The 12,756-nt window shown below is 34.4% G+C and overlaps 5 long non-coding RNA genes across 6 annotated transcripts; all 5 read left to right on the top strand.

Moving 5' to 3' along the window:
- Positions 1–3,424: 3,424 nt before the first annotated feature.
- Positions 3,425–5,089, top strand: LOC122134889. Its single transcript, XR_006153179.1, has 3 exons — positions 3,425–3,602; positions 3,680–3,914; positions 4,967–5,089. It is a non-coding gene; the product is annotated as an uncharacterized LOC122134889 (long non-coding RNA).
- Positions 5,090–5,242: 153 nt separating this feature from the next.
- LOC109074118 lies at positions 5,243–6,098 on the top strand. The gene is made up of 4 exons (XR_006153186.1): positions 5,243–5,487; positions 5,587–5,678; positions 5,755–5,808; positions 5,916–6,098. It is a non-coding gene; the product is annotated as an uncharacterized LOC109074118 (long non-coding RNA).
- A 1,525-nt stretch (positions 6,099–7,623) lies between these two features.
- Positions 7,624–8,459, top strand: LOC109074115. The gene is made up of 3 exons (XR_006153184.1): positions 7,624–7,738; positions 7,959–8,297; positions 8,375–8,459. It is a non-coding gene; the product is annotated as an uncharacterized LOC109074115 (long non-coding RNA).
- An 8-nt stretch (positions 8,460–8,467) lies between these two features.
- Positions 8,468–10,050, top strand: LOC122134891. Its single transcript, XR_006153182.1, has 3 exons — positions 8,468–8,611; positions 9,640–9,957; positions 10,029–10,050. It is a non-coding gene; the product is annotated as an uncharacterized LOC122134891 (long non-coding RNA).
- A 26-nt stretch (positions 10,051–10,076) lies between these two features.
- LOC122134890 lies at positions 10,077–11,674 on the top strand. 2 transcript variants are annotated; one of them, XR_006153180.1, is made up of 4 exons: positions 10,077–10,237; positions 10,343–10,427; positions 10,504–10,557; positions 10,665–11,674. It is a non-coding gene; the product is annotated as an uncharacterized LOC122134890 (long non-coding RNA). The 2 variants fall into 2 exon arrangements; XR_006153181.1 differs by lacking the exon at positions 10,077–10,237 and having other exon boundaries at positions 10,332–10,427.
- The last annotated feature ends 1,082 nt before the right edge of the window (positions 11,675–12,756 follow it).

Here is a 12,756-nt window from a genome sequence, read left to right on the forward strand (position 1 = left end):
AGGTTTCAAGAAAAATTCTCCTAGCTCATCCAAAAAACAAAACTCCAGCATATCATTCATTTATCAGCCATGACTGGAACTTCAAACGGGACTGGCTTCTATGGTCAGATGAAACTAAAAAATGAGCTTTTTAGCAGCAAACTCTCAAGATGGGTTTGGTGAAAAACAGGGATAAAAAGGTACCCCATGCGACAATGAAAATATACTGCTGTATTTTTGATGTGTTGTGGGCCTATATTTCTGCTGGAGGTCCTGGACATCTTGTTTAGATACATGGCATCTTTGATGTCTATCAAATACCAACAGATAAAAAATCACAACAACAAATAAAAAAAACACTAATCTTATAATGGACCATGTTTGGATCATCCGACCGTACTATAATCCAACCACAAACCTCAAAAACAACACAAAAATGGGTCACTGGGCACAAAACCAAGCTTCTGCTATGGCCATTCGTCCTCTGACCTGCACCCTATAGAAAATGAGTGTGGTGAACTGAAGAGGAGAAGCTCCAACATGGAGCTGGGAATCTAGATGGGTCTGGAGTGATTCTGGATGAAGGAATGGTCTCTGATCCTCTTGTCAGGTGTTCTCTAACCTCATCAGGCATTATAGGAGAAAATTAAGAGCAGTTAAACTGGCAAATGGAGGTTTAAAAAAGAATTCAATAAAAGGGTGTCCTTAATTGTGGTCAATGTGTATTAGAGGAAAACATTTATTTCATAATGATATTTCCCCCCATTTTAAATTCTTATTATCAAATGAAAGTTTAGATTTTTGTGAATTTTTTAAATAAAAGATCAAAAGGATTAACAATGCAGATTAATTTTCACAGCCTTCTTTGATCATATTTACCAAGGGTGTCCTTATTTTTGGGCATGACTGTATGTATGTAGTAAAATGTGTATTTCCATTACAGGTTTAGGTCTTAAATTTTCATATAAGGTGGGTATTTGTAAAGTATTATAATGTGTTAAATTTGTATTGTTGATTTATGTGGAAACCCTGCTTTCACTACTTTTTAGAATGCACATTAAAGTTTATCATGTTATGACTTGGAATATGCATGTTCTCATGTAAAAAAAACGTTGTTTCACGTCTCATTTTTCTATACAGTAATGTACACATTTTTCCTTCAAATTGACAAGTGCTTTTGCTTTCCTTTTTCTGTTTCTTGTTTTATGACCACTAAATAGCATTATGATGGGAGAGAGTTTGGAAACTTTCAAGATCCTTCTGATGTTAACACTTGTGTGGTCACGTTGCGCTATGAAATTTAGAATCTTGACGGTTCAGACCTTTGTGCTTCCATGTGCATTCCATACAGAAGTACAGTACACTCATTTTTTGTAACTAAATGTGATTGCTTTTGCCTTATATATATATATATACACATAACATATAATATCTTGGTTTCTCATTTTGACCAATAACTTGCATTATAGTGGGGGAAGTGCATGTAAACTTGTGCAGGGTTAATATGTAGTGTTTAAACCTTCTGATTTTCATATTGAGGGTATGAAATTTAAAATAATCACGGAAGTAGTCCTGATAGAACCTGTGGTTTTGATCTGAGGAATTGAAATGCAACTATGTTTTTCAATCCCATGCCAGTGTTATTTATTATACATCACACTTTCAAGTGTCGGTTGTTTGTATTTTGCAATTTTTTTTTATCAATTGTCAGTTGATGTGTTGACAGCAAATTGCTTGTTCAATTTAAATGTGAATGAAAGTGTTGTCTCTATCATTAAATAAATGACATTTAAAAAAAAAGTGTTTTGTCATCTTTATTTAAAAATGTAAGTCAGTGGGGTAACATTTGTTTACAATTATTGATTGAAGTAAAAAAAAAAAAATCCCTGTTGACACAACATGATTTAGGACTTGAAAATAATAGTTAAGTCAACTTAAAGAAATTTTGTTACCTGGACTAATTCCACTCTAATTGGAAGTTGTTTTCAACAAGAAATGTTTTGTCAAGATAACAAAAAAAATTTTAGCAGCGGGGTAACAAAGTATTTTTAGTTGACTCAAATTCTTTTTTACAGTGTAAAGTGTACAAGACTCAATACATTGAGGTTTAAGATTAGGTCTGGTAAATGTTTAAGATAAGGTCTGGTAAATGTTAACTGGTCACCAACATATTGTGTACAATCAGATTAACAGTTTTTTTTTCTTCCCTGTTTTATCATATTGTGTCAATCTTCCATCATGCACTTGAACACAAAAATACTATTATCATTTGCACTACAATGACATGAGTGTACCTCTTTTGTCATGAGCATATAAAAAAAATATATATATATTAACCTGATATTATAATGACAAAAAAAAAGCAATTCTAAAAGTCACATTGCTCTATCCTTTACTGCTGTATCTTTTTAAAAAATACTATTATTAAAACGCTTCACAACTTATTAACATTTGATAAAAAAAAAAAACAACATTTAAAAATATTAATATCATAGAGAGGACCCTGGCAGACACTAATGACTGTGTGCGAAGGTCAATAAATCACGTCAAATATCAGAGAAATTTGATGTTTTTTTATTATTATAGTTACATCACCTTTTAGAGTCATTTAATTAACTTTTGATGAAAGTGATATAATGATTTTCAAAACCGTATGAAATCAATAAATTTATTTCTGTATATTTGAAACGTTTTATACTGGATTTCATAATTCATCATTGACTCAACTGATTGGCAAACCACCATTGGCCAACAACACTTGTGTAAATGATTGGAGATGAAGGAAATAAGATCATGTGTTTGCCTACTAAACTTCAAAAATGAACACCACTTCTGTAAAAGCACTTCCTTGAAAGCAGGATAAATAAGTATAAGTGATATTTTTATGTAAATCACTAATTTACTTTTATTTGAAAAAAAACATGTCAAATGAACATTTACTTAACTAAGTATCACTTTAAATACTGGAGCTATTGGTTAAATGATTTTAAATTAATTTGTGTTTTATTATTATCAGTATTAATCTTGACAAAAAAGTGAATTATTTTGAAAGTTAAATCCTACTTCTACACGTTTCAGGTAAGATTATTGTGTTAATGGATCAATATGAATTTATCAAAATTCCAACACAGACTAAATATATTTACACAAGAAGGAGAGTTCCCTCACTGCTCTCACAGTGACTGTGAAAGTTTGTTTGTCTTCAGTGCCAACATTATGGTCTCATTGTTTGTTTCTTTTCTTTTCTTTTCTTTTCTTTTCTTTTCATTTTTTAAAAAATCAGGCTCTCTAACATTGAACCGCATCTCTGTGATATGTAAGAATATTTGTGCTCGGAGAGAAACCAATGTGCAGTTGAAGTGCTCTTATGACAACATCCACACCAAAACTGCGTTCTGGTTCAGTGAAAAACAAAGTACAAACTGGAGAAGAAACAATGAACCTGGAAGATTTGACTTTAGACTCAGATTACTCAGGACGGGTGGAGCAGATCATTGGTAAATATGAAGCAGAACTCACAATATCAGACGTGAGAGAGAGAGACTCTGGAGAATATCAGCTCATGTTCGTGGAGAATGTTGTTAAACATCTCAGCTCAGCGGCCGTCAGTCTAACAGTCACAGGTGAAACTGAGTCAAGATTCTAGTCACTTCAACTGTTTTCATTTGTCAAGATTTATTAATTTTTACTCTATATTTAGACCTGCAGGTGAGGATGAATCCTGCATCTACAGACCAGAGAGATCAGAAAGTAAAACTGACCTGTGAGACTTCCTGTGATTTGACGTCCAGACCTCAGAATTACTACTGGAAAAAAAAAGGACAATATGTAGAAGATCTTGGTCATTCCAGGAGCATTGAAGTTTCACCGGAGGCTGCTGACAGTTACTCATGTTTTTCTTATTGAAGATCTTAAGAACTCCTCCTCTCCTGTGTGTGTGACATTTAATATTTTTAATATCAGTGTTTGTTCACATGAGTATATGAGGACACATTTAAAGGTATTTTCATACCAAGACTAATGTTCGTCATGAAAATTATGCACGATTTCTGCATGTGATTTGTCTGTTCAAGTCCCATTTTGTCACATAAATACAAAACTCGGAGGAAGACCGTGAGGATATAGTATGCCATTTAAGACAGGGGGCCTGTCCCAATACCCACACTTGCAGTCTTTGCACTTGACCACTAGTTACATGATGTCTTTCATGTGCTTTTCCCAAGTGTTCAAATGGCCTTTTAAGTGTGCGTAACACTTACATCAGTGTTGCAAAATTGCATTTTAGATAGCTTTATTTACACATTTTGACTTCAAATACTTTTCACTTCAAAATGTCTGTACAATGTGTCCCATATGTAATTACAGATTACAGTTTAGTAATTGTGATGCTTCTGAAGAAGTGATTAAAAATCAGTTGTAAATGTTTTACAAACTACACATATTCATCTCCGTACCAATAAAATGTGCAATAATGATTTTTTTTTTTTCTACCAAATTATATGTAATGTCCAATCAGTGTAACTTGCACTGAAAAGGTTTCCTCATTCTAGTGATTTCAAGGCACATGAGATCCTGAAATTTATTAATGTTGGGATACGCTTAATCTGAAAACACCACTAGAGACGGTGTGGATTTAGTGTGCGTTAAGGGAACTTGGCTTTTTTCCAACTTGGGATGGTCTTGTGCACCTACTTCCTGTCTCATGTACACTCTCTCTCAAGTGGCCAAGGCCACAAATGTGGGTATTTGCTCAGGCCCAGTAAAAAATCTGTGTGTGACTGGCACCAACTTGTAGTTTTATGAAGCCATTTATGTGACCAAAACAGCAATTCTTATTGGTTAGACAGTTTACTTTGTAGTGCGATGGGCGAGAAAAAGATCAGAACCTGTTTCCTATTAACAATGATTTTTTTATGACAAATATTCATCTTGACGTGAACAGACCTTCATTATGAGTTTCACAGCAGTAATCTGTGTCTCTTTTCAGGCATTTCTAAGAGTGGCTGCTGGGATGTGACTTACACATCTAGAAGAGTCTGTGCTTTGGTCGGCTCAACAGTAGACATTTCCTGCACATATTCACTTCCCTCTGGTTATACTGTATATAAAAACATTCTGGCACTACCCATCTGGGGGCTTCATCACGTTCCGCCTGGTGACTTTAGTTTGCTGGTCGTGTGGAGTATGTGGGGAACAAACTGAGAATCAAAGAGCTCAAGATCAGTGACTCTGGAGAATATCAATTCAGGTTCATTTTATAACTTCTAATAGTTTTTTTTTTCTCTCTCTCTCTCTCAGATACGCAGGTGTAAAGCAGCCCATCTGTTGTATCAGAGGGACAGGAAGTGACATTAATCTGTTCAACTAAATGCACTCTAAATGACAAACATACTTACATCTGGTACAAGAACGGACGACAGGTAACAGATGGATTCACTAAAGACAACAAGCTGTACCTGGACTCAGTCAGTGATGAAGAGCTTCACCAGTATTCCTGTGCTGTAGAAGGTGACACATCTCTCATGATACATGTGCTTCAGTGTGAAATATTTGATGAGTTCAGGTGGTTTCTCTGATAGTCATAATTCACTTCTTTGTGTTGTGAAGATCCAGTGGACAGCACAGCGTTCAGTCATTATACAGTCACTCTGCTGGTGTTTTTTACCTCAGTTTCTCATAATAGCGGCTCTGTGGATGTGGTGAGTAAAATATGTAATTGCATGATGAATAATTAAATGAATTCAGGTTATAAGAGTGTCCATTATGATACATAAGGTTTTTCATCAGAATGCATCTCAATTTAAAACTAAACTGAAAACAAAAGTGAAGGTAAGAAATTATGTAGATATCATATTTAATCTACTTTGATATAAGAGATGCAAAGGCAACAACATTGTTGTAAATACGTGTAATGTCTTTCTCTTCGTCTGTCTCAGATTCTGATGTCTTCATCTACATCTGCTGTCTGTCCATCAGAGTGATGTCACTGTGTTCTTCCATTGTGACATCATCACCTAGCAACAGTCAGGACTGTCAGCAGCAACATCAGAGATACAGTGATGTCATAGACAGTGACATATCATTTATTGTCTAGTCTGCATAATCAAACAAATCCAAAACAAAACTATAGTCCTGGGTTTAGCTAAAAAAAATTCTCCAATTGTTAAATGTAAAAAAAAAACTTTTTCTTTAAATATCCCTTAATGTCCTTTAATAAAGTGGTGCAACTTTTTGTGTATAATATCTTATGATTTCTTTATTTCTGTATAAGTGCAAATTTTATTTTATATATCAATGGATGAAATGTAACCACAATAATGATGCACAGAAAAATCAATAAAACAATTTAATAAGCAGACAAACTGGTTATTAAAAAGGATTTGTTCTAATATTTGGGGCCCAAGCAATTCTGTTTCCTATTTTAGTTTATTCAGATATCAATAATGCATAAAGTACATATTACAATGGTGTTTTTATCTGACCGTGAAATTAATACGTTTATTAAAAAGGAAAGGATGGGTTTTTAATTGGCATTAGTAATTGCTCTGTGGGTTTTCCTGTTTTTTTTTTTTTTTGTTTTTGTTTTTTTAAGTAATAGTAGAAGGTGTGAACTTTAAGATAAGGTCTGGTAAATGTTAACTGGTCACCATCATATTGTGTACAATCAGATGAGCAGTTTTTTTGTTCTTCCCTGTTTTATCATATTGTGTCAATCTTCCATCATGCACTTGAACACAAAAATACCAAAAAGTATTATCATTTACACTACAATGACATGAGTGTACCTCTTTTGTCATGAGCATTAAAAAAACAAACAAAAAAAAACTAACCATTCTGATATAATGAAGAAAAAGCAATTCCAAAAGTCACATTGCTCTATCCTTTACTGCTATATCTTAAAAAAAAAAAAAACTATCAAAACTGCTTCACTACTACTTAACATTTAAGGAAAAAAAAATAATAATAATTGTATCATAGAGAGGACCCTGGCAGAAACTAATGACTGTGTGTGATGGTCAAATAAATCACTTCAAATATCAGAAATAATTGGTTATTTTTTATTGTTATAGTTACTTCACATTTTGGAGTCATTAAATTAACTTTTGCTGAAAGTGGTGTAATGATTTTCTAAACCATATATCAACAAAGAGATACAAACACAGGAACTGAGGAATGAGGTTTAAGAACCGACAAACACTAATTGAAAGGACTGGGGCTTTTAAACACAGGATAAGGAGGGACCAAGGAGACACACCTGGAATCAAATTAATAATCAACATGAGGATGAAAACTGGGTCACAGGGTGAACACACACACAACATGGAACAGAGTCTGACAGTTTTATACTGGATTTCATAATTCATCATTGACTCAACTGATTGGCAAACCACCATTGGTCAACAACAATTGTGTAAATGATTGGAGATGAAGGAAATAAGATCATGTGTTCGCCTACTAAACTTCACAAATTAACATGACTTCTGTAAAAGCACTTCCTTGAAAGCAGGATAAAATCATGTAAGTATACGTGATATTTTAATGTAAATCACTAATTTACTTTTATTTAAGAAACATGTCAAATGAACATTTACTTAAACTAAGTATCACTTTAAATACTGGAGCTATTGGTTAAATGATTTTAAAATTAATTTGTGTTTTATTATTATCAGTATTAATCTTGACAAACAAGTGAATTATTTTGAAAGTTAAATCATGGACTTCAGAATCACATCAGTGATCCTACTTCTAAACATTTCAGGTAAGATTATTGTGTTAATGGATCAATATAAATTTATCAAAATTCCAACACAGACTAAATATATTTACACAAGAAGGAGAGTTCCCTCACTGCTCTCACAGTGACTGTGAAAGTTTGTTTGTCTTCAGTGCCAACATTATGGTCTCATTGTTTGTTTCTTTTCTTTTCTTTTCTTTTCTTTTCTTTTCTTTTCTTTTCTTTTCATTTTTTAAAAAATCAGGCTCTCTAACATTGAACCGCATCTCTGTGATATGTAAGAATATTTGTGCTCGGAGAGAAACCAATGTGCAGTTGAAGTGCTCTTATGACAACATCCACACCAAAACTGCGTTCTGGTTCAGTGAAAAACAAAGTACAAACTGGAGAAGAAACAATGAACCTGAAGATTTGACTTTAGACTCAGATTAATCAGGACGGGTGGAGCAGATCATTGGTAAATATGAAGCAGAACTCACAATATCAGACGTTAGAGAGAGAGACTCTGGAGAATATCAGCTCATGTTCGTGGAGAATGTTGTTAAACATCTCAGCTCAGCGGCCGTCAGTCTAACAGTCACAGGTGAAACTGAGTCGAGATTCTGGTCACTTCAGCTGTTTTCATTTGTCAAGATTTATTAATTTTTACTCTATATTTAGACTTGCAGGTGAGGATGTATCCTGCATCTACAGACCAGAGAGATCAGAAAGTAAAACTGACCTGTGAGACTTCCTGTGATTTGACCCCGTCCAGACCTCAGAATTACTACTGGAAAAAAAAAGGACAATATGTAGAAGATCTTGGTCATTCCAGGAGCATTGAAGTTTCACCGGAGGCTGCTGACAGTTACTCATGTTTTCTTATTGAAGATCTTAAGAACTCCTCCTCTCCTGTGTGTGTGACATTTAATATTTTTAATATCAGTGTTTGTTCACATGAGTATATGAGGACACATTTAAAGGTATTTTCATACCAAGACTAATGTTCGTCATGAAAATTATGCGCGATTTCTGCATGTGATTTGTCTGTTCAAGTCCCATTTTGTCACATAAATACAAACTCGGAGGAAGACCGTGAGGATATAGTATGCCATTTAAGACAGGGGGCCTGTCCCAATACCCACACTTGCAGTCTTTGCACTTGACCACTAGTTACATGATGTCTTTCATGTGCTTTTCCCAAGTGTTCAAATGGCCTTTTAAGTGTGCGTAACACTTACATCAGTGTTGTAAAATTGCATTTTAGATAGCTTTATTTACACATTTTGACTTCAAATACTTTTCACTTCAAAATGTCTGTACAATGTGTCCATATGTAATTACAGATTACAATTTAGTAATTGTGATGCTTCTAAAGAAGTGATTAAAAATCAGTTGTAAATGTTTTACAAACTACACATATTCATCTCCGTACCAATAAAATGTGCAATAATGATTTTTTTTTTCTACCAAATTATATGTAATGTCCAATCAGTGTAACTTGCACTGAAAAGGTTTCCTCATTCTAGTGATTTTCAAGGCACATGAGATCCTGAAATTTATTAATGTTGGGATACGCTTAATCTTAAACACCACTAGAGACGGTGTGGATTTAGTGTGCGTTAAGGAAAACTTGGCTTGTCTTGTGCACCTACTTCCTGTCTCATGTACACTCTCTCTCAAGTGGCCAAGGCCACAAATGTGGGTATTTGCTCAGGCCCAGTAAAATATCTGTGTGACTGGCACCAAGTTGTAGTTTTATGAAGCCATTTATGTGACCAAAACAGCAATTCTTATTGGTTAGACAGTTTACTTTGTAGTGCGATGGGCGAGAAAAAGATCAGAACCTGTTTCCTATTAACAATGATTTTTTATGACAAATATTCATCTTGACGTGAACAGACCTTCATTATGAGTTTCACAGCAGTAATCTGTGTCTCTTTCAGGCAATTCTAAGAGTGGCTGCTGGGATGTGACTTACACCTCTAGAAGAGTCTGTGCTTTGGTCGGCTCAACAGTAGACATTTCCTGCACATATTCACTTCCCTCTGGTTATACTGTAAATAAAACATTCTGGCACTACCCATCTGGGGGCTTCAAGGATATGCGTGAGGAGCATCAGTTTGCTGGTCGTGTGGAGTATGTGGGGAACAAACTGAGAATCAAAGAGCTCAAGATCAGCGACTCTGGAGAATATCTATTCAGGATCATCACTGACTTAAACCAATACTCTGGATCACCTGGAGTCAATCTTACTGTTACAGGTAACTGATCATGATAAACTGATTGTTCAAAATTATTTCTGTAAAATTTCTAATAGGCTTTTGTATTTCAGATGCGCAGATGAAAAAATCTCAGATACGCAGGTGTAAAGCAGGGAAGTGACATTAATCTGTTCAACTAAATGCACTCTGAACTACAAACATACTTACATCTGGTACAAGAACGGACGACAGGTAACAGATGGATTCACTAAAGACAACAAGCTGTACCTGGACTCAGTCAGCAATGAAGAGCTTCACCAGTATTCCTGTGCTGTAGAAGGTAACACATCTCTCAAGATACATGTGCTTCAGTGTAAAATGTTTGATGAGTTCAGGTGGTTTCTCTGATAGTCATGATTCACTTCTTTGTGTTGTGATGATCCAGTGGACAGCACAGCGTTCAGTCATTATACAGTCACTCTGCTGGTGTTTTTACCTCAGTTTCTCATAATAGCGGCTCTGTGGATGTGGTGAGTAAAATATATAATTGCATGATGAATAATTAAATGAATTCAGGTGATAAGAGAGTCCATTATGATTCAATAGGTTTTTCATCAGAATGCATCTCAATTCAAAACTAAGCTGAAAACAAAAGTGAAGGTAAGAAATTATGTAGATATCATATTTAATCTACTTTGATATAAGAGATGCAAAGGCAACAACATTGTTGTAAATGTGTTTAATGTCTTGCTCTTCATCTGTCTCAGATTCTGATGTTCCAGATGTCTTCATCTACATCTGCTGTCTGTCCATCAGAGTGATGTCACTATGTTCTTCCATTGTGACATCATCACCTAGCAACAGTCAGGACTGTCAGTAGCAACATCAGAGATACAGTGATGTCATAGACAGAGACATATCATTTATTGTCTAGTCTGCATAATCAAACAAATCCAAAAAAAAAACCAAAACTATAGTCCTGGGTTTAGCTAAAAAAAACTCTTTAAATATCCCTTAAAATCCAAAGTGGTACAACTTTTGTGTATAATATTTTATGATTTCTTTATTTCTGTATAAGTGCAAATTTTATTTTATATAAAAATGGATGAACTGTAACCACAATAATGATGCTCAGACATCATTTAATAAGCAGACAAACTGGTTATTAAAAAGATTTGTTCTAATATAGTAATAGTAGAAGGTGTGAAATTTAAATGTTTAAAGGTCTGGTAAATGTTAACTGGTCACCATCATATTTGTCCACAATCAGATGAGCAGTTTTTTTTCTTTTTTTTTCTGTTTTATCATATTGTGTCAATCTTCCATCATGCACTTGAACACAAAAATACCAAAAATTATTATTATAATTTACACTGCAATGACATGAGTGTACCTATTTTGTCATGAGCATTAAAAAAAAAAAAAATCTGATAAAAGAAAACGCAATTCCTAAAGTCACGTTGCTCTATCCTTTACTGCTATATCTTTCAAAAAAATAAATAAAATAATAAAAATAAAAAAAATAAAACTGCTTCACTACTTAACATTTGAGTAAAACAATTAAAAATATACATATATATATATATTAGTATCATAGAGGACCCTGGCAGACACTAATGTGTGTGATGGTCAATAAATCACTTCAAATATCAGAGAAATTGTATATTTTTTGTTAGTTACATCCCATTTTAGAGTCATTAAATTAACTTTGCTGAAAGTGGTGTAATGATTTTCAAAACCGTATGAAATCAATAAATGTATTTCTGTAAAATTTAAACACGTTTGTCACAATTCACTTGAAGAAAGGAGCGAGGAGATACAGGAGAATACTTCCATAGAGTTTAATTCCATCAACAAAGAGATACGAACTGAGGAATGACATTTAAGAACCGACAAACACTAATTGAAAGGACTGGGGCTTTTAAACACAGGATAACGAGGGAACATGGAGAATGAGATGTGATCAAATTAATTGTGGAATTGATTTTAAGAACTGACCAACAAGAGTGAAAACACACACACAACATGGAACAGAGTCTGACAGTTTTATACTGGATTTCATAATTCATCATTGACTCAACTGATTGGCAAACAGAATGAGCTGGTTGCACTGGTTAACCACCATTGGCCAACAACAATTGGGTAAAAGATTGGAGAGAAAAAGGAAGGAAATAAGATCATCTGATTGCCAGCTAAACTTCAAAAATGAAAACCGCTTTTGTAAAAGCATTTCTTTAAATTTACATTTAATCTTTTAGATGATTTTATACAAAGAGACTTACAAATGAAGAGAACATTAGAAGCAATCAGACCAACAAGAGAGCAACAATATACAAGTGCTGTGACAAGTCTCAGTTAGTCTAGCACAGTACACATAGCAAGGTGTTGTTGTTGTTTTTAATCAATTAGAGCTAATAGAATAGGTAAGTGCTAGTATTAATTGGTCAGGTGCTGGCGAAAAAGATGTGTCTTTAGACGTTTTTTAAATAATGGCTAAAGACTCAGCTGCTAAAACTGAGATAGGCAGGTCATTCCACCAGCTGGGAAAAGTCAAGGAAAACATTTGCGAGAGTGATTTTGTGCCTCTTTAGGATGGCATCGTTCACTTGCAGAACGCAAGCTTCTGGAGGGCTCATAAGTCTGAACTAGTGAGTTTAAATATTGGTGCAGCACCAGTGGTTGTCTTGTAGGCAAATATCAGTTCGTTGAATTTGATGTAAGCAGCTATTGTTATCCAGTGCAAACTGATGAAGAGAGGTGTGACGTGGGCTTTCTTCGATTTGTTGAAGACCACTCTCACTGCTACATTCTGGATCAGTTGTAGAGGCTTGATAGTACATGCCAGAAGGCCAGCCCAAG

Source organism: Cyprinus carpio, chromosome A22 (assembly GCF_018340385.1).
Source record: "Cyprinus carpio isolate SPL01 chromosome A22, ASM1834038v1, whole genome shotgun sequence".
Taxonomy (NCBI): Eukaryota; Metazoa; Chordata; class Actinopteri; order Cypriniformes; family Cyprinidae; genus Cyprinus; species Cyprinus carpio.